This window comes from Lutra lutra, chromosome 13 (assembly GCF_902655055.1).
Source record: "Lutra lutra chromosome 13, mLutLut1.2, whole genome shotgun sequence".
NCBI classification, from domain to species: domain Eukaryota; kingdom Metazoa; phylum Chordata; class Mammalia; order Carnivora; family Mustelidae; genus Lutra; species Lutra lutra.
In genome coordinates this window covers 56,468,388-56,495,311 of record NC_062290.1, presented here as the reverse complement: position 1 = coordinate 56,495,311, position 26,924 = coordinate 56,468,388, and the positions used below count along the sequence as shown (strand labels likewise).

Below are 26,924 nucleotides of genomic sequence, written 5' to 3'. Positions count from 1 at the left end.
GATAGCATCTCTCAGCTGGAGCCATGCAGAGGGAGAGTGTGGAGAAGGTGCCTGCCATCTGCCATCCCAGAGAACACCCCATTGGGCCCCCAGAAGTGTGTCAAATCAGATGTCTTCCCTTCACGTCTACACTTCTAGACCAACCACTTCCTGCTAGGCCCTGCTGAGGTGAGTGTGGGCACTAGTGCCCTTGAAGAGTACTTGTCAGATTGCAGTGGGCTTGTGGGGTTTCCTGGATGCAAGCCCTGTTGGTTTTCAAAGCTAGATGTTTTGGAGGTTCATGTCTCAGGTGCAGATCTTAAAAGTTAGGAATTCTTTTTTTTTTTTTTTTAAAAAAGAAGGGACATTTATTAAAAAGGACATATGAAACATGAAAAATGAAGAACAAAATTTAAAAGACTATTGTAAAATACAGAATATTTTAAAATGTGTGTAGATTCATGGCAATATTATATAAATAACTGATTTTATTTTGTGGATTGTACCTAAACACTTGTGTTCATAGAAGAGTTAGGAATTCTTGATGTGGGGTTCAAACCCTTAGCTCCTTCAGGAGAAGCTCTGGGTTTTCAGTTCCCTCTCAACTATGGGTGGCTGTGCTAGAAGAGGGGCTTATGGAGAAATTGTGTCCCAGCCTCTCCTATTCCTTTTGATGTGGGCCTTCTCTCATTTTTTCAGACCTGTAGAAATCATGCAGTTGTTAGGTTTTTTTTGCAGGGGAAGTTGTTGCATATGTCGCTGTAGGTTTGGTGTGTTTGTGGGAAAAGGTGGGTTCTTTTGGGCCTAGCTTGTCCCAGAACTGACTTTTGTGCTTAGGAATTAAATTGAGAAAAATGATAAAGCCAAAGGAGAAGAATCAATTTCCCTTATTTTTGTTATCAGCCAATGTATGGGTAATTTTTATATTACGGTGCCTGTAGCTTTGAAATCTCTGGAATAAGAAGTATAGAATTTCCTCTCCCTCATATCAGGGAGATCATATGATAGTTGTCTTTCTCCGATTGACTGATTTCGCTAAGCATGATACCCTCTAGTTCCATCCACGTCGTCGCAAATGGCAAGATTTCATTTCTTTTGATGGCTGCATAGTATTCCATTGCAACATGGGGGGTCGAGGGGGTAGGAGAAGAGTAAATGAAACAAGATGGGATTGGGAGGGAGACAAACCATAAGTGACTCTTAATCTCACAAAACAAACTGAGGGTTGATGGGGGGAGGGGGTTGGGAGAGGGGGTGGGGTTATGGATATTGGGGAGGGTATGTGCTATGGTGAGTGTTGTGAAGTGTGTAAACCTGGCGATTCGCAGACCTGTACCCCTGGGGATAAAAATATATGTTTATAAAGCTGTAAAAAAAAAAAAAAAAAAAAGAAAGGATGAATACCCAAGTTTTGTAGCAACATGGACGGGACTGGAAGAGATTATGCTGAGTGAAATAAGTCAAGCAGAAAGAGTCAATTATCATATGGTTTCACTTATTTGAGGGAAATTGGAAGGGGAGGTGAACAATGAGAGACTATGGACTCTGAAAAACGATCTGAGAATTTTGTTAAGGGGTGGGGGGTGGGAGGTTGGGGGCACCAGGTGGTGGGTATTGTAGAGGGCACGGATTGCATGGAGCACTGGGTGTGGTGCAAAAATAATGAATACTGTTATGCTGAAAAAATAAAAAAAAAAAAAAAACCTTAAAAAAAAAAAAAAAAAAAAAAAAAAAAAAAAAGAAGTATAGAATTAATTAGTGTACTAAGGCTTTTGTCACTTTAGTTTTTAAGCTAAAAACTAGCTTAAATAGAAATGCTTCAGTGCTGCCTATAAAATGAGTATCCTAGCAACTAAAACATATCCCAATAATTAAAGCCTCCATGTCAGCAACATTTAGACAGCAAGAGAAGTAACTGAATTACCAGAAGTAAACATCTAGCCATATGTTCACGGTGACCTTATCTGAGTGGCGCACTGTCTGGGTGCATAGGCAGTAAGAGTGGCCCTTCTGAAGTTGTCAAAAAACAATGAATTTGCTGTGCGTCGTTAGATCAACTGGTCGAAACTTCCAGAGATTTTGCTTAAATTTCATGCATGTGCGCCACGTGATTTAGGTTCAGAGTCAATATCTATATGCATGAGTCCTGCCCTACTCGATCATTCCCTCAAATACGCCCATTGACAGCAAAGTAGATTTGTTCTCACAATAGTAAATGTCACAAGAAATGGGGGAAGTTATAAATGGAAAGTCCTGGGCACCTGGGTGGCTCAGTGGGTTAAGCCGCTGCCTTCGGCTCAGGTCATGATCTCAGGGTCCTGGGATCGAGTCCCACATCGGGCTCTCTGCCCGGCAGGAAGCCTGCTTCCCCCTCTCTCTCTCTCTGCCTGCCTCTCCGTCTACTTGTGATCTCTCTCTGTCAAATAAATATAAATGGAAAGTCCTCTTACTAATGGAATTTAGGAGCTTCCAAATCTTTTCTGATTCAGAGATTGTCAGTGACTCTATACATATACCACTCAGCACACCACTTAACGAAGGAGTTAAACATAGACAACTGTGAATAGCCACTGTTTTACTATAAAAAAGGGGTATATTTGGGAATTATACACTGGTAACAAAACACCATCAGCCCAAGATCTATTGATTGCAAATTGACAACATGATTTTGATTTTGTTGTGAAGGTAGGATGGTGATACCTCTAAAAAACCTGCAGTCCTAAAGGGAAGAAATAGCCCTGGTCATCCTTCTCTGCCCATTTTTAGTATTAAAGACAGTGCGGTTCTTACTCAGGCTCTAAAAGATGGGCTTGATTGGAAGTCCCCTCTGCCCCATGGTGAACTGTGTAAACATAAACTGAATTTAACAGCCAGTTCAGAATGGCAGCCAGGTGACTGGTGACATAGGATCTGGTTATGTTAAGTATATCATTTCTATCAACTGACTCTGAGAGAGTGTAGTCAAGAAGTTCATGTGTAAATGTGATCTGCTTTTAACAATTTATTTAATGCACAATAAGGGAAAATGAAATTTTTATGACTGTGCAATTGAAATTTAAGACCTGTTTGCAAACAGGTTAAATGTGGATACAGCAAATTGTTCAGTGAATGCGTAGATACTGTTTGGGATTAAGGAGTGCATAGTGGAATTTGGAGTCACTGTCAAAGAATCAATTATAAGAGGTTATAAAGCTTGCTAAAAAATAAAACACTGTAAAAGAAAAGGATAAAAATTATAATAAAATAACAACTGAGAGTATAGAAATCAGTATGGCAGCACATGTAGGAGAAATATTGATAAGAAAAAAAAAAGAATTAGGTTGAGGGAACTTTAAAACTATCTGGTGGATTCTGATACAGGTACAGAAAATCTCTAAAAATGTGGTAAGGACAAAAATATTCCTTTCAATTTTTCACTGACTGATGAATGGATAAAAAGATGTTTTATATCTATATTATATATATATAATGGAATTTATAATATGAAATATATATACACACACACTATGGAATATTACCAAGACATCAAAAAGAATGAAATCTTGCCATGTGCAAGAATGTGGATGGAACTAGAGGGTATTATGCTAAACAAAATAAGGCAGTCAAAGACAAGTACCATATGATTTCATTCATATGTGGGATTTAAGAAACAAAACATGAACATAGGGGAAGGGAAAGAACAATAAAATTAGATAAAAACAGAGAGGGAGGCAAACCATAAGAGACTTTTAACTACAGAGAACAAACTGAAGGTTGATGGAGGGGAGGTATTGATGTGGGCTAAATGAGTGATGGGCATTAAGGAGGGTACTGGTTGGGGTGAGCACTGGGTGTTCTATGTAACTGATGAATCACCAAATTCTACTTCTGAAACGAATACTATCCTATATGATAACTAACTTGAATTTAAATTTTAAAAAAAGAAATAAAAAAAATTATCTTCAATTAGACTTATATATTTACACTATTAAATATCTATTTATTGTTTATTTTAGAAACTGGGAGGAACACATGAATGCCAAAATATTACCAGTATAATTTGAAAAATGAATTTGGTTAATATCATATGTCCTTTTCAGAAATACAGCTACCTTGCTAATTCTACTATGATTTCCCATTTTGATCTGTAATACTTGAAGCATTGTCAACCTATGATTTTCTTTTCTTTAATATAATAATCTAGACTACAAAATGAGGGTTTTTTTTTTTTTTTAGTAGCATCTGAAAAGTGCTACTAAAAGTACACAGTGCACTGTGGGAAGTGACATTCAGTGTCAGAATAAAGTCTAATGTACAATGTTTCTTTATGGGTTAATATTGTATGGATTTCCCCCCTGCAGTTAAAACGTGGCATGTGAAGTTTTGGCAAAAAGAGAATTATTTAAAATTTTTTGAAACATAAGTTTCTTTTGCAATGAGTGACTATTACCAGGCATTCCACATAATTAGGCCAGAGGATTCATTTTGTAAATGTAATTCTCTGTGTAAGAAAACTGCCAAGACTTTTTTTTTTTTAAAGATTTTTTATTTATTTATTTGACAGAGAGAAATCACAAGTAAGCAGAGAGGCAGGCAGAGAGAGAGGAGGAAGCAGGCTCCCTGCTGAGCAGAAAGCCCGATGCGGAGCTCGAACCCAGGACCTGGGATCATGACCTGAGCCGAAGGCAGCGGCTTAACCCACTGAGCCACCCAGGCGCCCCCAAGACTTTTTTTTTTACATTTTATTTAGAAAAATTTAAACTTAAACAAAGCAAATGGAAGAGTATACCCAGCACCCAGCTTAAACAATTTTCTAATATTCTGATCATTTTAATTTTGTCTCTCCTCCCATTTTTATTGAATTTTTAAAATAGTTTTTTAAAGGTAAAATTTACTACATTGAGATGCACAAATGTAACCCACACCCTATCAAGATGTAAAATATGTCTATCATCTAGAAACTTTCTTATGTCCCTTCCCTGCCAATCAAGGGCCCCCATCCCTGCCAGGGATTAATTTTGTCTGTTCTGGAACTTAAAATTAATACAATCATACAATTTGCACTTACTTGCACTGGCTTCTTTTACACAGCATAATGGGTATGAGACTCATCCATGCTGTTGTATATATTAGTGATTTGTTCCTTTTCTCAACTGGGTAGTGCTCCATGGTAAGAATATACCACCATCTGCTTTACTCTTCTGTTGATGAACATTTGCGTGACTTCCAGTTTCGGATATTAAGAATAAATCTATTATAACCATTCTTCTATAAATCTTATCATGAGCTTATGTTTTCATTTCTTGTTTTGTATGCCTAGGAGTAGAATTGCAGAGTCAAAAGTAGGAGTATGTTTGCCGTAAGAAACTGCCAGGACTTTTCCCAAGGAGATTGTACCGTTTTACATTCCCACTAGAAGTGTGTTAGTGTTCTGCTAGCTACACATACTTGCCAATAATTAGTGCGGTCAGTGTATTTAATTTTAGCTATTCTAGTGGGTATATGGTAGCAGCTTGTTATGTTTTTTTTTTTTTTTAAGATTTTATTTATTTATTTGTCAGAGAGAGAGGAGCTAGAGCGAGCATAGACAGACAGAGAGGCAGGCAGAGGCAGAGGGAGAAGCAGGCTCCCTGCCAAGCAAGGAACCCGATGTGGGACTCGATCCCAGGATGCTGGGATCATGACCTAAGCTGAAGGCAGCTGCTTAACCAACGGAGCCACCCAGGTGTTCCTCTTGTTATGGTTTTAATTTGCATTTTCTTCACGATGAATGATGTTGAGCACTTTTGCATTTGCTGATTGGCTATTCATATAAGTTCACATGTGAACTCTTGGTTTAGTGTTTTGTCCATTTTTAAAAAGGGGGCCATTGGCCTTATTTATTGGTAGTAGTGACGTATACCTTCCAGACGGAAGTCCCTTGTCTGATTTATGTTTCACAAGAATTTTCTCTGAATCTATGCCTTGCCTTCATTTACAAACACTTTTTTGATGAGATAATTTTAATGAGAATATTGTAATTTTAAGTTTTTGCTTTCTGTGTCCTAGGAAATGTTTTCGTTTCCAGAGTCACAAAGATATTCTTTTATGATTTCTTCTAAAAACCTCATAGTTTAAGCTCTTGGATTCCAATCTATGATCCTGCTTAGAATAATTATTATGTACGATATGAGGTCAAGGTTAAGATTGATTTTTTTATCTACATGGATATTCGATTGCTCTTCCCCATTTCTGTAAAGACTTCTTTCCACATTCAATTGTTTTGTTGCCTTTGTTGAAAAGCAGTTATTCATATAACTTTGTGCTTGCTTTTGAACTCTGCCTGCTCCATTTATCTATCTATCCATATGCCAATACCATATGATCTTGTTTAAGTCTGTTAATACAAATCTTCCAAATTTGATTCTCAATTTCAAGATAGTAGATTATGGTTAAACATGGTTTTGCATGTAGCTAGCTTCCTTTTCATATTTATATATGTTTTTAAAATAATTTAAATTAATAAGTATTCATTTTAGAAACTTGGGATTCCAGATAAAGACACATAAAGAATTTGTGAAAATCACTCCTAATCCTCATGGAACTTGAACATACCTAAAGCACATGCAAAAACATTATGAGGGTGCCTGGGTGGCTCAGTGGGTTAAAGACTGCCTTCGGCTCAGGTCATGATCCCAGGGTCCTGGGATCAAGTCCCACATCGGGCTCTTTGCTCAGTGGGGAGCCTGCTCTCTCTCTCTGCCTGCCTCTCTGCCTGCTTGTGATCTCTTGACTGTCAAATAAATAAATAAAATCTTTAAAAAAACAAAAAACGTTATGAATAAGGTCAAGTGTATACCTAGAGTTGGCAGATGAATGGTACTGTCAATTAGTCTGGTCTTTAATTTGCAGGGCTTTGAACACTGTTGCCCTGGGAGATACGTATTTGCCTATGAGGAGATTCAATCAACAAGAGCTAACATTTTCTTGTTATTCAAGAGAGTTTTGAGGGGTACCAGGGTGGCACAGTCAGTTAAGAGTAGGACTCTTGGTTTTAGCTCAGGTCATGATCTCAGGGTGATGAGATTGAGCCCTGCATGTGGCTCCTCACTCAGCAGGGAGCCTGCTTGAGATTCTGTCTCCCTCTCTCTCTGTCCCTCCCACTCATGTGCACGCTGTCTCTCTCTATCAAATAAATATAAACAAATGAATGAATGAATGAATGAATAAATCTTTTTAACATTATTATTTTTAAAAGCCTTGATACATCAAACTGGGTTATCAGTATGCCCTTTCAGTGAGAATTCAGAAAAGAGGAAGACATTACTGGGATTCCGATTGTATTTGTCTTATTAGCTTAAATTCTCAAATTCTCTGTGATTGAGAAAATGAGGATCCACTGTGTTTTAAATGTAATGACTTCAAATTCATTAAATAAATATTGCCTCTGTTCATGTGAGTCTGAAAAAAAATGAGGGAATACATGCTAGGCTGTTAGCATGAAAATGTAGTGGCCTATATTAAGTATGTAAGGAACAATCATACCAAATGAGAAAGCATCACTCTACCTAAGACATTTCATTTCTGCATATTTAGGAAAGTCCAGAGTTAGATGCGGTCCTCCATCTGGCACTTCATTATTGTGAGTTTGTTGTCACTACCTTCTTCCCTTTTTATTAAGTATAGCAACCCAAGAGCTAGCTGGGGGTAATGAGCAGCTTTGGTGCCAGCAGCCTCTTCATTACCCAAAGGCTTGGGATCTGCTCTTTGCTCCTATGTCTTTGAGTTTCTAAGTTTGGGGGGGATTTTTCTTGATTCTTTGATGGGCATATTTTCTCTTCCCAAAGGCTAGACTGTGGGGGCGCCTGGGTGGATCAGTGGGTTAAGCCTCTGCCTTCGCTCGGGTCATGATCTCAGGGTCCTGGGATTGAGCCCCGTATAGGGCTCTCTGCTCAGTGGGGAGCCTGCTTCCTCCTCTCTCTCTCTGCCTACCTCTCTGCCAACTTGTGGTCTCTGTCTGTCAAATAAATAAATAAAATCTAAAAAAAAAAAAAAAAGGCTAGACTGTGGACTTACACCACCTTCTGAGTTTTTAGCAATGGAAGATTTTTTTTTTTTCACCTGTCTTTGAATATTCCTTTAGTTGTCAATGTAGAAGATTGGGGTTTGGGTAGGTTCAAAACATTCGATTTATGCCATCAGTGAAAGTTAATTATCCATGTTCTGTAGTGTGTAGGGAAGACTTTACATATAGAATTAAAGAAATACCTGTGGTAATTCCCAAACTATTGTGCATATTCATAATTAGACCAATGGGGACAAATATTATACTTTCAAAACTTTTTTTTGTAATTAAACCTATTCTTATCTTTAATATAGGCAATTACTTTTTTTTTTTTAAAGAATTGTGCTGTTGAATATAAGTTTTTGATTTAATATCCTAATACACCTTGTTAGGTAGACAAAACTCATTATTCTTCATAATGCCTGACAGAAATTAAATAGTAGTTAACAATTAGTTGGCTTCTTTGAATTCCTGACAACTTATCAAAGTTAAGAATTAGAGGCCCATACTTTAGTGTCTCCTTTATTGCAGAAACCAAGTCAAAAAATTTTTTTTAATTTTATTTTTTATAAACATATATTTTTATCCCGAGGGGTACAGGTCTGTGAATCGCCAGGTTTACACACTTCACAGCACTCACCATAGCACATACCCTCCCCAATGTCCATAACCCCACCCCCCCAACCCCCCTCCCCGCATCAACCCTCAGTTTGTTTTGTGAGATTAAGAGTCACTTATGGTTTGTCTCCCTCCCAATCCCATCTTGTTTCATTTACTCTTCTCCCACCCACTTAACCCCCCATGTTGCATCTCCTCTCCCTCATATCAGGGAGATCATATAATAGTTGTCTTTCTCTGATCGACTTATTTCGCTAAGCATGATACCCTCTAGTTCCATCCACGTCGTCGCAAATGGCAAGATTTCATTTCTTTTGATGGCTGCATAGTATTCCATTGTGTATATATACCACATCTTCTTTATCCATTCGTCTGTAGATGGACATCTAGGTTCTTTCCATAGTTTGGCTATTGTAGACATTGCTGCTATAAACATTCGGGTGCACCTGCCCCTTCGGATCACTACATTTGTATCCTTAGGGTAAAAACCCAGTAGTGCAATTGCTGGGTCATAGGGTAGCTCTATTTTCAACATTTTGAGGAACCTCCATGCTGTTTTCCAGAGTGGTTGCACCAGCTTGCATTCCCACCAACAGTGTAGGAGGGTTCCCCCTTCTCCACATCCTCGCCAGCATCTGTCATTTCCTGACTTGTTAATTTTAGCCATTCTGACTGGTGTGAGGTGATATCTCATTGTGGTTTTGATTTGTATTTCCCTGATGCCGAGTGATATGGACCACTTTTTCATGTGTCTGTTGGCCATCTGGATGTCTTCTTTGCAGAAATGTCTGTTCATGTCTTCTGCCCATTTCTTGATTGGATTATTTGTTCTTTGGGTGTTGAGTTTGCTAAGTTCTTTATAGATTTTGGACACTAGCCCTTTATCTGATATGTCATTGCAAATATCTTCTCCCATTCTGTCAGTTGTCTTTTGGTTTTGTTAACTGTTTCCTTTGCTGTGCAAAAGCTTTTGATCTTGATAAAATCCCAATAGTTCATTTTTGCCCTTGCTTCCCTTGCCTTGGCGATGTTCCTAGGAAGATGTTGCTGCAGCTGAGGTCGAAGAGATTGTTGCCTGTGTTCTCCTCAAGGATTTTGATGGATTCCTTTCTCACATTGAGGTGCTTCATCCATTTCAGTCTATTTTCGTGTGTGGTGTAAGGAAATGATCCAATTTCATTTTTCTGCATGTGGCTGTCCAATTTTCCCAACACCATTTATTGAAGAGGCTGTCTTTGTTCCATTGGACATTCTTTCCTGCTTTGGTCGAAGATGAGTTGACCAGAGAGTTGAGGGTCCATTTCTGGCTCTCTATTCTGTTCCATTGATCTATGTGTCTGTTTTTGTGCCAGTACCATGCTGTCTTGATGATGACAGCTTTGTAATAGAGCTTGAAGTCCGGAATTGTGATGCCACCAACTTTGGCTTTCTTTTTCAATATTCCTTTGGCTATTCGAGGTCTTTTCTGGTTCCATATAAATTTTAGGATTATTTGTTCCATTTCCTTGAAAAAAATGGATGGTACTTGATAGGAATTGCATTAAATGTGTAGATTGCTTTAGGTAGCATAGACATTTTCACAATATTTATTCTTCCAGTCCAGGAGCATGGAACATTTTTCCATTTCTTTGTGTCTTCCTCAATTTCTTTCATGAGTACTTTATAGTTTTCTGTGTATAGATTCTTAGCCTCTTTGGTTAGGTTTATTCCTAGCTATCTTATAGTTCTGGGTGCAATTGTAAATGGGATGGACTCCTTCATTTCTCTTTCTTCTGTCTTGTTGTTGGTGTAGAGAAATGCAACTGATTTCCATGCATTGATTTTATATCCTGACACTTTACTGAATTCCTGTACAGTTCTAGCAGTTTTGGAGTGGAGTCTTTGGGTTTTCCACATATAGTATCATATCATCTGCGAAGAATGATAGTTTGACTTCTTCTTTGCCGATTTGGATGCCTTTAATTTCCTTTTGTTGTCTGATTGCTGAGGCTAGGACTTCTAGTACTATGTTGAATAGCAGTGGTGATAACGGACATCCCTGCCGTGTTCCTGACCTTAGCAGAAAAGCTTTCAGTTTCTCTCCATTGAGAATGATATTTGCGGTGGGTTTTTCATAGATGGCTTTGATAATATTGAGGTATGTGCCGTCTATCCCTACACTTTGAAGAGTTTTAATCAGGAAGGGATGCTGTACTTTGTCAAAGGCTTTTTCAGCATCTATGGAGAGTATCGTATGGTTTTTGTTCTTTCTTTTATTAATGAGTTGTATCACATTGATTGATTTGCGGATGTTGAACCAGCCTTGCAGCCCTGGAATAAATCCCACTTGGTCGTGGTAAATAATCCTTTTAATGTCCTGTTGAATCCTATTGGCTAGTATTTTGGCGAGAATTTTTGCATCTGTGTTCATCAAGGATATTGGTCTGTAGTTCTCTTTTTTGATGGGATCCTTGTCTGGTTTTGGGATCAAGGTGATGCTGGCCTCATAAAATGAGTTGGAAGTTTCCTTCCATTTCTATTTTTTGGAACAGTTTCAGGAGAATAGGAATTAGTTCTTCTTTAAATGTTTGGTAGAATTCCCCTGGGAAGCCATCTGGCCCTGGGCTTTTGTTTGTTTGGAGATTTTTGATGACTGTTTCAATCTCCTTACTGGTTATGGGTCTGTTCAGGCTTTCTATTTCTTCCTGGTTCAGTTGTGGTAGTTTATATGTCTCTAGGAATGCATCCATTTCTTCCAGATTGTCAAATGTGTTGGCGTAGAGTTGCTCATAGTATGTTCTTATAATTGTCTGTATTTCTTTGGTGTTCGTTGTGATCTCTCCTCTTTCATTCATGATTTTATTTATTTGGGTCCTTTCTCTTTTCTCTTTGATAAGTCTGGCCAGGGGTTTATCAATCTTATTAATTCTTTCAAAGAACCAGCTCCTAGTTTCGTTGATTTGTTCTATTGTTTTTTTGATTTCTATTTCATTGATTTCTGCTCTGATCTTTATGATTTCTCTTCTCCTGCTGGGTTTAGGGTTTCTTTCTTGTTCTTTCTCCAGCTCCTTTAGGTGTAGGGTTAGGTTGTGTACCTGAGACCTTTCTTGTTTCTTGAGAAAGGCTTGTACCGCTATATATTTTCCTCTCAGGACTGCATTTGTTGTGTCCCACAGATTTTGAACCGTTGTGTTTTCATTATCATTTGTTTCCATGAATTTTTTCAATTCTTCTTTAATTTCCTAGTTGACCCATTCATTCTTTAGAAAGATGCTGTTTAGTCTCCATGTATTTGGGTTCTTTCCAAATTTCCTCTTGTGATTGAGTTCTAGCTTCAGAGCATTGTCGTCTGAAAATATGCAGGGAATGATCCCAATCTTTTGATACTGGTTGAGACTTGATTTAGGACCAAGAATGTGATCTATTCTGGAGAATGTTCCATGTGCACTAGAGAAGAATGTGTATTCTGTTGCTTTGGGATGAAATGTTCTGAATATGTCTGTGATGTCCATCTGGTCCAGTGTGTCATTTAAGGCTTTTATTTCCTTGTTGATCTTTGCTTGGATGATCTGTCCATTTCAGTGAGGGGAGTGTTAAAGTCCCCTACTATATTGTATTAGTGTTGATGTGTTTCTTTGATTTTGTTATTAATTGGTTTATATAGTTGGTTGCTCCCACGTTAGGGGCATAGATATTTAAAATTGTTAGATATTTTTGTTTTACTGATCCTTTGTGTATGATATAGTGTCCTTCCTCATCTCTTATTATAGTCTTTGGCTTAAAATCTAATTGATCTAAGGATTGCCACTCCTGCTTTCTTCTGATGTCCATTAGCATGGTAAATTCTTTTCCACCCCCTCACTTTAAACCTGGAGGTGTCTTCGGGTTTAAAATGAGTTTCTTGTAGGCAACATATAGTTGGTTTTGTTTTTGTTATCCATTCTGATACCCTGTGTCTTTTGATTGGGGCATTTAACCCATTAACATTCAGGGTAAGTACTGAGAGATATGTATTTAGTGCCATTGTATTGTCTGTAAGGTGACTGTTTTTGTATATTGTCTCTGTTTCTTTCTGATCTACTACTTTTAGGGCCTTTCTTTGCTTAGAGGACCCCTTTCAATTTTTCCTGTAGAGCTGGTTTGGTATTTGCAAATTCTTTCAGTTTTTGTTTGTCCTGGAAGCTTTTAATCTCTCCTTCTATTTTCAATGATAGCCTAGCTGGATATAGTATTCTTGGCTGCATGTTTTCTCATTTAGTACTCTGAATATATCATGCCAGCTCTTTCTGGCCTGCCAGGTCTCTGTGGATAAGGTCTGCTGCCAATCTATATTTTTACCATTGTACGTTACAGACTTCTTTTCCCGGGCTGCTTTCAGGATCTTCTCTTTGACACTAAGACTTGTAAATTTTACTATTAGGTGACAGGGTGTGGGCCTATTCTTATTGATTTTGAGGGGGGGTTCTCTGAACCTCCTGGATTTTGATGCTTGTTCCCTTTGCCATATTGGGGAAATTCTCTCCAATAATTCTCTCCAGATACCTTCTCCTCTCCTCTCTCTTTCTTCTTCTTCTGGAATCCCAATTATTCTAATGTTGTTTCATATTATGGTGTCACTTATCTCTTGAATTCTCCCCTCGTGGTCCAGTAGCTGTTTGTCCCTCTTTTGCTCAGCTTCTTTATTCTCTGTCATTTGGTCTTCTATATCGCTAATTCTTTCTTCTACCTCATTTATCTAGCAGTGAGAGGCCTCCATTTTTGATTGCACCCTCATTAATAGCTTTTTTGATTTCAACTTGGTTAGATTTTAGTTCTTTTATTTCTCCAGAAAGGGCTTTTATCTCTCCCGAGAGGGTTTCTCTAATATCTTCCATGCCTTTTTCGAGCCCGGTTAGAACCTTGAGAATCGACATTCTGAACTCTAGATGTCTGTATTGATCAGGTCTGTATTGATTAGGTCAATGTCTGTATTGATTAGGTCCCTAGCCTTTGGTACTGCCTCTTGTTCTTTTTTTTGTGGTGAATTTTTCCGCCTTGTCATTTTGTCCAGATAAGAGTATATGAAGGAGCAAGTAAAATACTAAAAGGGTGGCAACAACCCCAGGAAAATATGCTTTAGCCAAATCAGAAGAGATCCCAAATCGTGAGGGGGGGAGAAAGGGGATAAAAAGTTCAGAAAGAAAAACAAACAAACAAACAAAAACAATTAAAAAAAGAAAACCAATAAAGAAGAAATATAAAAAGGAAAAAAATATATATTTATTAGATTAAACTAGTTAAAAAACGTTAAAAAGAAAAGGTAAAAGTTAAAAAATTTAGCATTAGAAGAGAAAACAAAAATTGAAAAAGAAAAAAAAATTAAATTAACTGTAAGGCTAAAGAATCCTGGGGGGAAGCCATGAGGTCCGTGCTTTGCTTTCCTCCTCCTCTGGATTTCCGCTGCTCTCCTGATTTTGAAACTGCACTCCTTGGTAGGTGAACTTGGTCCCTGGTGGGTTTCTTGTGATCTTCTGGGGGAGGGGCCTGTTGTAGTGATTCTCAAGTGTCTTTGCCCCAGGTGGAGTTGCACCACCCTTACCTGGGGCCGGTCTGAGTAATCTGCTCGGGCTTGCTTTCGGGAGCTTTTGTTCCCTGAGTGCTTTCCATAGAGATCCGGAGGACGGGAATGAAGATGGTGGCCTCCCCGTCTCTGGCCTGGAGGAGCCGAGAGTCCGGGGCCCCACTCCTCAGTGCGCCCTCAGAGAACAGCGCCCAATTACTCCCATCACCCTGGCCTCCGGCCGCACTCCGAGCTGACTGACCCTGCGACTGGTTCAAGGTAACCCCGAGCTTAGAGCTCACTCCTCGGCTCTGTCTCTGTTGCCGGCTTCCCCGTTCTAATACCTGTAAGCTCTGCGACACTCAGACACCCCCGATCCTTCTGTGACCCTGCGGGACCTGAGGCCATGCTGACCCCGCGTGGGCTTCACCCCGGTTAAGCCCTGGAGCAATGTCCCTCAGTGGAACAGACTTTTAAAAGTCCTGATTTTGTGCTCCGTTGCTCTGCCGCTTGCCAGGAGCTGGCCCTGTCCCCCGCAGTCTATCTTCCCGTCGCTTTGGATTCACTTCTCCGCCAGTCCTACCTTTCAGAAAGTGGTTGATTTTCTGTTTCTAGAATTGCTGTCTTCTTCTTCTCTTCAATCTCCCATTGGATTTGTAGGTGTTTCAATCTTTAGATAAGCTATCTAGCTGATCTCCCGCTACCTGAAGTAGTCTCAGCCTGCTACTTCTCCGCCATCTTGACTCCTCCTCCCGAAACCCAGTCAAATTTTAAGAAACATTATTCATTTGCTCATAAACAAAGGGGAACTTCCCTGGGCTTCAGGGAAACCATCACAATTGTTATTATTTATAAATGAAGTAAAACTGAATGATATTTTAAAGAAAGTACACTTTCCCCCTTGAGCATATACTGGTTTTCTATTTTCTTAATTTCTATAGTAATTATTGGCAGTTCCAATGATTGGTATTTAAACAAAAGCTACCTTAATTTTCACTTCAGTTTCAATCTTATGTGAGTGGGATAATGGAAGAGATGACTTTCCAGCAAAGCCCCTGGTTGAGGCATTGTTTGTGTCTTATACATTGCTTACCATGATGTAATGGTAATTACATTATGTAATTATGTTCAGGGTATATTTTCTGCAATAACAAAAAAAATAAAAATAAAAATGTGGTTATAGAGGGTCTTGGATATTGTGTCAGAGTATTTGCATTTCATTGCCTAAGTCATGAAAAGTGAGGATGGTGTTTTGAGAGGACACATAGGAAAGGCTGCATCTGGGATACTTTTTCTCATAGTGGAGCATAGGATGGATTAGAAATGGTAGAATATGGAAGTAACAGCAGCAGTGAGGAGGCTGTTACATAAACATCACTCCTTAACGGCACACTATGACCCAGGCTAACCAAAATTCTCATCGCTTCTCTATCATGCTGTTTCTCTGTTTTTTTTTTTTTTTTTTTCACTTTTCCTTTGTTCCTTCAATATTTTGTTCTGGTAACTCCTCTACACTCAAGACCCTGCCAAGGCATGAATGAATGTGATGCCCTGGTGAAGTACTACCTCTTCACAAAGACTTTTCGGACTCCTTTAGTTTGTAGTTTTTGTTCTTATTTTTGAAATCCCCACACTGTATTTCTAAAGAGAACATGACATATTTCCTGTCTTTGAGCAGCAGAGTTTCAAGGTGTTAAGTCATTCATATGCCTGTTACTGTGTGTTCTCATCGTGATAGTGTGCAAGACCCCTGATACTGCATTTGTTTGGTTTGGTTTGGTTTATTTTATTATTATTATTATTTTTTACTCTTTCACTGAGTTCCTCTTTGGATCTTGTTTGTACAATTTGGGGGAAAACTCATTATCTAGGAACTAATAAACAGTTTGATCATGGGATGCTGCCCCCTCCCCCATTTTTTAAAGATTTAGTTATTTATTTGAGAGAGGGAGGGAGAGAGAGAGCGAGCGAGTGAGCGAGCGCACAAGCAGTAGGGTCAGAGGGAGAGAGAGAGAGAGAATCTGAAGCAGACTCCCCACTGAGCACAGAGCCCTCAAGGGGCTGGGTCTCATCACCCTAAGATCAGGACCTGGGACAAAACCAAGAGTCAGACACTCAACCAACTGTGCCACCCAGGAGCCTCTGGGGTGCTCTAGGACAACTAGGAGTATCTGGGAAATCCATTCCATTTGTTTATCAATTTCACAAACACCCCCAGATCTAGCAGTGGAGCCTACAGGGCATGCTGGGTCTGTGTAAGGCCTGCCTGTGCTCCTGTATGGGCATCTCACCAGGGTTCAGACCGGTCTGCATGGTCTCCATAAAAGACTTCTTCAGGGAGCACTGACGAGTCCCGCAGGTCATATAAGGTCATATGTCAGGGAGAAGAGGAGAAAACTCTTTTAAATGCTGTAGAGCTTCAGGTAAGATGAAAACGGAGACCTTACTAATGATCTTGAAGAGTAGTTTTGGGGGATTATGTGGATATTGGACTGATGGCACGGCTTTAAGAAAGTATGGAAGAGGGGCGCCTGGGTGGCTCAGTCAGAAGAGTGCATGACTCTTGATCTCAGGGTTGTGAGTTCAAGTCCCATGTTGGGTGTGGAGATTACTAAAAAAAAAAAAAAAATACACTTTAGGGGTGCCTGGGTGGCTCAGTTGGTTAAGCCACTGCCTTTGGCTCAGGTCATGATCCCAGAGTCCCAGGACTGAGTCCTGCATTGGGCTCCCAGCTCTGTGCGGAGTCTGCTTCTTCCTCTGACCTTCTCCCCTCTCGTGCTCTCTCAAATAAATAAATAAAATCTTAAAAAAAAAGTATGAAAGAAGAGAAATTGGATAGAGCAAGTATATGGTAAAGAGAAAGAGAATCTTCCCCCAAATGTCTTTCTAAACTGGAGAGAAGCACAACTGAGAGAAAACCCAGATCAATTTCCAGTCTTACATTCTGAATGATAAACAGATGAAGAAATCAGGAAGAAGTCACAAAAAAATAGAAACAATATAGTTGATCATAATAAAGTGCTATAAATGCTGTATTTTAATTATTTGCTCACTCATGTATACTCCCTATTTCTAAGGAGAACAGCTATAATGGGGAGCTTGCATTATATATGGGCTTTCGGTAGGTGGATATTGTAGTTGGATCATTCAAAAAATAATAAAACTTGGGATTTATTAGTTAGAATAAATGATTATTAGTTATCAGTTAGATAAACTGACTGGATTTTCAAGATAATAAAAAGTTTCCCCCATCCTTGTGTTATGTGTACCTGTTGATGTTTGGGGAGTCATGAAAGTAATGCCAGGTATTCTCTTTTTATTTTCATCACTCTGCAGTGAAATGAAGTCACAGGCCAGAATGAGAATGTTAGAATAGTCATGTTTTATTTGAATTATGGCTGTATTAATGCGTTCTGTTATTATAAAACATCACCCAATGTTGCATTATTCTAGTCATTCAGTAGTAAATGGAAAAGCAATTCATAATTAAATTAGTGAAACCCAGCACCAGGCTGACCTTTCAGTAATTCATTTTATGGCTGAACTGTAAGATAGATATAATATGCTGTATGATCTTTGACATATATTATGGATTTAAATAAATTAAATGGAATTAATGTAATACACATGCAGTTGAAAGAGTGTGGAGATAGGAGTATTTTTATGTGTGACCTTCCTAATTAGGCAGTGAAGTAGGCTATTAACAAAGGATCACAGAGTTGCCACTACTTTGCTTAGGACAGGGACCAGAGCTGGAGGAAAGGCTTTAGCAGAAGGTTCTATTAAAATCTATCATGCTTTACTCCTGACCCATGGTTCAAATTCAAAGTATAAACAGAAAGGGGGATGTCTAGGTTTTGCTATTAGTTTAGGTCTTTGAAGAGGTTTCTAAAACTTATATCCTGTTTAGACTAGTTCATTAAGAACCTATTATATTGTATCATGAGAGGCAATTGTCATTAATGACCCACTTTTCTTTCTCTCTACACATTTACTTTCTGTTTATAGGTATGCATACCAGTACTAAATATGAATATGGCTTGTATATGATAAAAAATTTTAAAGTAATTCCTTTTTTAGGACTTGAGACCATGTTATTGTGATTTCCTCTTGGTAAATGCTCTGGCTGTGGTTTTCTAAACCTTAGGCTAAATAAAAACTGATTTCATTCCCCCCCACCCACTTTTCAAAATGTCTTTGGAATAGAAAGTTAACTTCTTTAAAATGTGATACAGCATTGTTATTTTAATTAGATTTTTAAAGTTATTATTACAAGTCGAACATGTTTCTTAGCTATAAATATTTCCAGTGTTTGCAGTTCATTTTTTCAACGACTTTGCCAATGTGTCTCTTGGGGTTTTAGCATTTTCTATGTTAGGTGAATGACCGTTTTTACCCAACAGGTATTTTCCTACTTTCTCCTTAGTCTTCTTGGGGTGTTTTGATATGCTGAAAGGTGTCATATTCATATTAACCATTTTTCAGAATCCTACCTTTGTTCTTAAACTTACAGCTTAGTCTCCTTCCAGGTGTAGAGTCTTCCACTATACTTATGGCTTATTTTCCTACAAAAAACTTTGTTGAAGATCTAAAATTTTTTTTCTTTTATGGAGGTAACCAATTCTATACTTATTGAATAATATTATTTTCTAAATATTTGGCATGATATTCCTGCCTCCATTCTATATAAAATTAATAACAAGGGATTATATAAATTTAAGATACAAATACAAATAGATTCTAGTATGATAGATTGGAGTTCTTTTACTCTCTGTTCAGTTGGCCTGTTGGTTTGTTCTTGTTTCCAGACTAAACTATTATAATTATAGCTTTATAGTGTATTCATTATCTGACAGAGAAATTAAATTTCTTTTCATTTTTTTCAAATTTTTAGCTAATCTCAGATGTTTTCAAATTTTGGTTAATTTAAAAAATACGTTTACAAGTTTAGTGTTTCACATTGAACTTTTAAATTATTTTGAGATAAATGGACATCTTTACCGTAATTAATTTTCATGAAGAACAATGTCTGCCTTCTCCATGCATGTCCATCTGATTCATACTTGAGAGTACTTTTTGTGGTTTTCTTCATCTAAGACCTGTGGGATTTCACATCACTATCAGTCACCCACACATAAATGCATTTGGCTTGTACTCTTAACACGATATATTCCCCTCTATTGCATCTTTTTTTAAAGTCCTTCAAACTTCTCTTCACTGTCCTTACTATTTACTGCTTTTTTTCCCCTCCACTTTTCCCCCTCCCTAATACAGACATTCAGAATGGTTAGGGGAAGCTTATTATGTCCTAACATCACTTAGCTCTGTCATGTCGAAAGTGACAAATAGATCCATTCCCGAATCAATGAAGGATAATCATGGTTCCTTTACTATGATAGAGAAGTCATAGAAAGTGATTTGCCCACCGTTATTATTCAAATATAGTAAGATTTATTTCACAGATTCTCAATACAATATAAAATCTCATAATAAATCATTTAATATTTTGCTTCACTTACCAAGCAAATTACTAGCTATTTTCCCTCAACTCACTAAGATAGATATTACATTTTACAATTTGCATTGCTTTTTACTGTAGGTGTAAAAATGAAATCCCTGAAGATTTATAATGACAATATAACTACAGTGTAAAAATAGGAAGGGTTCAAGCTTTATGACACAACTTAATTCAAGGTTATGAAAATAGAAATATTGAGGCTAAATAAACATCTTTCATAATAATATAACACAAATAGTTTGGTGAAAAGACTTTATTTTTACAAACTTAAATCTGAAGTATTTTCCATTTAAATAATATGCTTGAACTAGTACAAAATTTGGCTAAAAAGAACATTTTTACAGGGTACATACATACAGTTTTATGATAGAAACATTATGGGTTTTCTCTCACAGGAGAAGCAATACATCTTTTATATTCTCAGGTCTACTTTTCAAATAATATAATTTGACCCAACTTTTTATATATTTAAATTTTTTAGTGGAAAATCTCAAACATATAAATGCACTAAGATTTGGGGACAACCCATGAGTGGAGAACAGGAAAACCAGATTAGCATGGATTACAGAGAGTTCCCTTAAAGGAGAAGTGAGATTATAGTTTGTGGAGAGATATTAGGCATTATCCCAGAACCACTTAGTTGCAATCTGGAATTATGGTAAGTGGAAAAATTCATGTGTAAACATCTCTTTGTGTGAAGAAGCTCCTAAGTCAAGTTTATAACAAAGTTATGGCCTGTTTTTAGTTTTAAGAATTCCCAGCACCATCATGTGTTAGATGGGAAACTTCTCTTTAGTAGTCCATAACTCAGAGGCGAGAGACATGTCCTACAGTGGGTAAATAAAAATGTTTCATTTCAGTAACGATAATCACAATTCTATTATTTTAGCCACAGAAGGGCCACAGAAGCCAGAGAACCATCTATCAGTTCTTGTAATTGCAGGAATTCCTGGAGAATTAACAGACCTTTCTGATTTGTAAATTGGAGAATACACTCATTAATGGTAGCTGGGGTATTGTCTGTATCCGAAGGAGTGACTATTTGCTGTTAGCAGTGGTTTAATAGTTGCAATACATTTAGATTTAGTCATTTTCCCATAAAAAGTTCAAGTCACTTCAACACAGTTTGTCATTTATTACTAGAACTTTTTGGTAAGGTCAGAAAGTAGCTGAGCCCTAAGCATGTATTTATAATTCTCTAAAATTAACACCACGGCCTTGAGCAGACACAAGTGGAAGGTGGAATGATATGTGGAACAACTGCCCCTGGAGGCTTTTATCTCCCCCTTTTTCATTTTGATATAGTCTAAAGCAGATATATTGGTAGAATTGTTCTGTTTGTCTTATTAGAGGAGAAATGGGTGAACTCTCCAAACTTGTTCATTTATCCCACCAAATAGGTGCTAATTCAACCAGGCAGTCCCCAGCCTCCACTTTCTGTGGGAACCTTCCTCTGCTTTAGGAAATGCCTAAGTTCATAGGTGATACATGGTAGTAATGATGGGGTTAATCAACCAGGTACTAGTCTGGAAATACAGATTTCAAGGGGCTTAATACCCACTTGGTCGTCTAGATAAACTGTATCTTCAGATGTCACTGGTTTCACACAATAAATTCTGTCCCTTGCAGGTCAAATAAGACAAATTTAAATGTGATCCATGATCGTTCACTCTCCTTGCCATTTCCTGCTGGTTTTAGGTTTTATCTGGCAAAAGGCCCTGGTGTTTTTAGGAGTTCCAAGCCTACATTCCATCTTGAAAGTGAAAATAAAGTCTGCAGAGTTCTAGGGATTTTCCTTAGAGCAGAAAGCAGTTGGCCCCTTACTGGGTTTATGACTATAAACATAGTTCTGGTATCCTGGACTTAGGGAGCAGTTCCTTTAATTCAGTCCCAAGTTAGGAATTTTTCAGGCTGAGGACATCTGGAAGGGGGCTGTCCATCCCTCAAAATCCTTCAAGTTTATCCATAAGATTGTAAAGAAGAAAATGTCCACTTTGTGTTTCATCACAAATTTTACCATCTTAATCTCTGCTATAAGAATTGGTTATAGCAAGGGTAGTATAAATAAATAGCACCTCCTTTTGTATTTACTCATTCACCAAGCCTTTATTGACACTTGCTATAATCAAAACATTATCCTCTGTACTCTGGGAAAGTAGATCATTAACACTTATTTTCACATCAAGGAGCTATAGTCTCCTGGAGAAAGAGAGAAAGAGAGAGAGTGAGAGACAGAAAGATAAAGAGAATTAATTCCAGTTTGGGAAATCAGAGAAAACATATGAAATAGGTAATTCTGAGTTCAACCTTGAGAGGTCATTGGTGGAGAAAAGATGGAGAGGATCTATAAAATTTAAAGGGAAAACTCATGAGCAAATACATGGAAGGGTGTAAGGCTGCAGAATGGTTAGGATCCAGAAAATTATCGGCTAACCTGAAAAGGGAAGAACATGTAGCAGATACTGATGTTGGAGAAAGCAGATGGAACTTGTGCTATCACATGCCATCATGCAGATCTGGCACTTGGCCTTAGGGCATAAAGATCTATGGAAATGTTTTGGAGAAAGGAATGACATGTTCTGACTTGTCTAATGAGAATGACCGTCCTAAATATTGGTGTAGCAGAGGCTGAGAAATTAGTCATGAGGCTATCACAGAGTGTAACAAGAGAGGCTGAGATTGAAAAGGGGTATAAATAAGTCACCTCCTTCCTCTAAGTTATAAAAAATTGAGTGGTAGAAGATCAGTCTACATAAGGAGAAATATGGAGGATATAGGAAGGACTCACTTTAGGTTCCTTCAACCTTCTTAATAAGGTAGCTGGCGAGGAAATTGGATAAAAGGTTAAGTTTGAAGGTTTTCAGGAGCAGTTTGGGAAGAAAAAAAAACAAACCCAAAACAACTAATCAAAATGTGGCTTGACCCAAAATTGTGCTAAAGAATATAGTACTATCACAATTTGTTGTAGAAATGGGTCAGCTAATCATCTGAAACTCAGAACAGAGGCTGATGGGTGGGAAGAAGCAAGGGAACACTGTTGGTATCCAGAATCATCTGTGCTCTGTGAGAGAGTGGCCCCACAGAAAACATAAACCATAGCCATAGATTTCAGTGATAACTTTTTGAGAAGAGACTCCGTTTGTCCATGAGTGGAAATAGCAGGATTTACTCATGGTGAATAGCAAGACTTCTGTTGAGGAGCAGCTTTGGCTTTGAGATCTCTGAACTTTCAGGCTGTCTGGTACACCCCCTCTGTGCTTTTCCTTCCTACTTCTTCCCCTTGCCCACTTGGGCACCCAGTTCAGTGTGTTCTAGCCTTTAATTATTATTTTTAATTGAGAAGTAGACAAGATACAGATAAAACAAATGACTATCTGGTGGTAGAAAACACTCATGTTTTTATTTGTATTAAGATCTTATGATGAGAAGCAGCAAGTGGACAATGGGAGAATCAGAAGGAAGGTGCTGCCATAGAATGGCATGTTTGTCCCTGTTCAAGTGAGAGGGAACTGACAGAATATGGACCTACTATGACTAGTCACTGCATGTAGCACTTCACATACATGATCTCTTCTAATTCTCAAAACAATTTCACAAGGCAGGCGTGAATATCCCCATTTTAAAAATAATAAAGTTAGAAACTGAACTTGTCAGAAGGCTTCCCCAAGTATATCTGACTGGTTATACCTGGCTCAGTAATACTACTGTGGTTTGGCCAAAGTCCATTTGATTCAAAAGACTATGTTCTTGGGCACCTGGGTGGCTCAGTGGGTTAAGCCTCTGCCTTCAGCTCAGGTCATGATTTCAGGGTCCTGGGATCGAGTCCTGCATCAGGCTCTCTGCTCATCAGGGAGCCTGCTTCCCTCTCTCTCTCTCTGCCTGCCTCTCTGCCTACTTGTGATCTTTTTCTGTCAAATAAACAAAATCTTTAAATTAAAAAAAAAAGATTCCCTCTGTCCCTTTAAGAAAAAAAAAAAAAGACTATGTTCTTTCCACTATATCACACTGACATCCATGAGAAGTGTTAGTGTATTTTTAAAAATCTAGTATTCCAAGCTTATCCTAAATTTTGGAGTATTTTTAGTAAAATGATTTATTTATATGTTTTGATACACTCATTTTTTAGCGTCCTAGTACTGTAAAACTTTGAAAATGCTTCCAAGAAGATACAAAATGATGATTATTGTTATTGCCAAGACTCATGCAATGGGAGTTCACTGAGATTTCATTAGTACCCTGTCTACTAACCCTTTTGCCCCTAAAGAGAAAAAAATCCATGAAGTAATGCTCACATTGACTCCTAACTGCTTAGGACCATATTAAGTCAAGTGTGATTTTAAAAACTTCTGCTAGGAAAGTAAACCAGCTAAACTGCCCAGTGCATAGGTATAAGACTTCTCTCCCCTCTGAAGTGCCAATATTGCAGATTTCTTCTTGAAGAAACCTAACAAATTATCAGGCTGTAGCAAGACTATTCAACTTCCTATAAAAATGTCTTTGTAGCCTCTCTATAGTGATTCTTACTGCTTTATTTTCAATAAAAAATTTGCAGGCAGAAATCACATTCAGATTTAATCATGACACCATAGTGCCATTTCTGTACAGGGTTCTGGGTCATTTGATGTCTACTAATTGTTTACCAATCAGGGGCTTGGTCTAGTAATCCCTCCAAATGCCTTCCTTGTACCTCAATATAATCATGGCAAGAAAGCCATGCTTCAAAATGAGGTGTGAAACTTCCTAGCCAAAACCACGAGATGTCTAGAAAGCCTTAGGTATTTCCACATGTAAGGAAAAACTACATTGTTCACCGAGGGTTCTGTGTACCCTTGGCAATATTGATATTTTATGAAGGAGCAAGATGTGCCTGAAGGAAAGAGGCTAGATTCACACGAGGCCAACAACCATCAACCTTGACTAGCATGAAAGAATTATTCGGTGATATTTTGTGAGTCACCTTATGAACTTTAGCATCCTTGCAGATGAAACTGCCATGACTGTCTCAGGAATGCTGCTGAGAATATGTGCATGAAATTGCTCAGTACATGTCTCAGAGTTCTGATTTCAAACTGTTCATTCTCTGGTTTCTATTTTCTTCTAGAACAGCCTGCTTTTTAGCCAAAAGGGATGGCATCAGAATACTCTGATCCTTGGTTTTCCAGTGATTTATGGTAACTTCCAGGTTTACAGTTCTTTTGTTCATTCACTTAGTCAGCTCCTTGTAGGGCCTAGGAACTGGGGTAGTTACTGTACAAACAGAGATAAATAAAAGAAATTGATTGTAGCCTCATAAGACCCATTTTAGGTTTCTGAACTCCAAAAAAGTGTGATGATAATTTTGTGTTGTTTTAAGCCACTAAATTTGTGGAGATGATTTACAGCAGAAATAGGAAACAAATACAGCTTCCTTTTCCATTAAACTTGACTTTCTGAATATTTCAGAACACTCAGTACCTTAAGCCAATCAGTCATTTTTGCTGGGAATTGACGCTTTTAATCAGTTTTGTCCTAAATTTGATTTGAACATGTGGCAGTTTAATTATCCTCTTGAATATATGAATCATATCGTTGTCATATCTACTAAGATATGAAGAAAAAGCCATCTAGTAATATTAATTATGTGAGAGGATGACTTTTTTTCATATTTGAATTATGTCCCATTATTTGAATTATCTTCCTTGTGTGATTATTAAAGATGAAAAACATGGTGTAGTGTGATATATGTTAATAAAGATGTTTATGGGATACCTCACATTTTATTGAATAACATTTATTATAAGTTAAAGAGAAATATTATTCTAAATATATATTGTAACCTTAAAAATCTGTGTATTTTTCTATTTATAGAATGGCAGTATTTCACTTTTCATCATGGACAAGAATAATTGGATCTGTACCCAAGGATGATGATTTTTCTGATTGACTTTGAGACAAAATGAAATATAGGGAGTAGTAAAAGAATATATATGGATCATATATATATTTGATGTATATATCAATATATCTACATATCACATTAATATATTTATATATCTCAAGATGCATATGTTTCCCATGTCAGTTGAACATTAATAGGTCTACTACTGGATAACAGGCATTAGGGCAACTTGACATAAGAGTATCCATCCATTTATAATGGATCCCCACCTTATTTTTAATGCTGAGAACTAAGTTCATCTGTTGGTATTTCTTTTAAAGGTATTTGGTAAATGTTGAAAATGTTGAGGTTCAGTAGTTTGTTTTTTAAAAATTTTATTTATTTATTTGTCAGAGAGAGCGAGCGAGCAAGCAATCAGGGAGAGCTGCAGGCAGAGGGCGAGGGAGAGCTGCAGGCAGAGGGCGAGGGAGAAGCAGGTTCCCCATTGAGCAGAGAGCCCAATGGGGGACTCAGTCTCAGAACCCTGGGATCATGAACTGAAGCTGAAGGCAGACACTTAACTGACTGAGCCACCTAGACGTCCTGAGGTTCAGTAGTTAAAAATAGAGTTGTTATTATACAACAAATAACATCTAATATGGAAGAATACAAGTTTTCTGAGTTTCTAAGTTTTTATTTTTATTTTACTTTTTAATTTTTTTTATTAACATATAATGTATTATTTGCCCCAGGGTGAGTTTCTAAGTTTTTAAAGTATAATTACAAATAATTATATAGTTTATTAATATTAATATCATTGATTGGATTCTGAGTAACTTTTCATACAAGAAATGGTTGCAGTCTTCATTTTTGTGATGATCCATACTTTTGTGAATAATTCTGCTCTGCTTGGAGAATTAGAAAAGAAAATATATATAAAGATGTACCATCTAAAATGCATGAATTTAAAATATCTATCACCCTGCAACCATATTAATTTATCTCTGTGTTATTGTTCCTTGCGACTGAACTTTTTGAGATCTTAAGGTTCTATAATATTCTTATTTTAAAATTCTAAAAATAGTTAAAATTGTTAAAAATTAGTCTTTTATAGAGAAATGTTTTTGGGAGACAGCATGTGAATAGTTTTATTTAACTAACTGGAGGGAAATGTGAAAAATGTAATTTGCTTAAGGCAACCCCTGTTTTGATTAATGAGAACTCTAATAGTTATATGTGGTGATTATGATAAAATAACATACACATAGAATCAGGACCCTAAGGATGAAATCCCAAGGGGGAAGAAATCCCACAAAGAAACAAAACAGCGTGTCTTCTTCAACATTTTTTCTGGAAGAAGGGAAAAATAATTTCTTCTTATTCTTCATAATCTCAAGCCAGCTGTCACCTA

General features: G+C 37.6%; 1 long non-coding RNA gene across 1 annotated transcript; it reads left to right on the top strand.

Moving 5' to 3' along the window:
• On the top strand, positions 1-24,881 carry LOC125084038 (uncharacterized). The gene is made up of 3 exons (XR_007122446.1): positions 1-168; positions 20,546-20,633; positions 24,758-24,881. It is a non-coding gene; the product is annotated as an uncharacterized LOC125084038 (long non-coding RNA).
• The last annotated feature ends 2,043 nt before the right edge of the window (positions 24,882-26,924 follow it).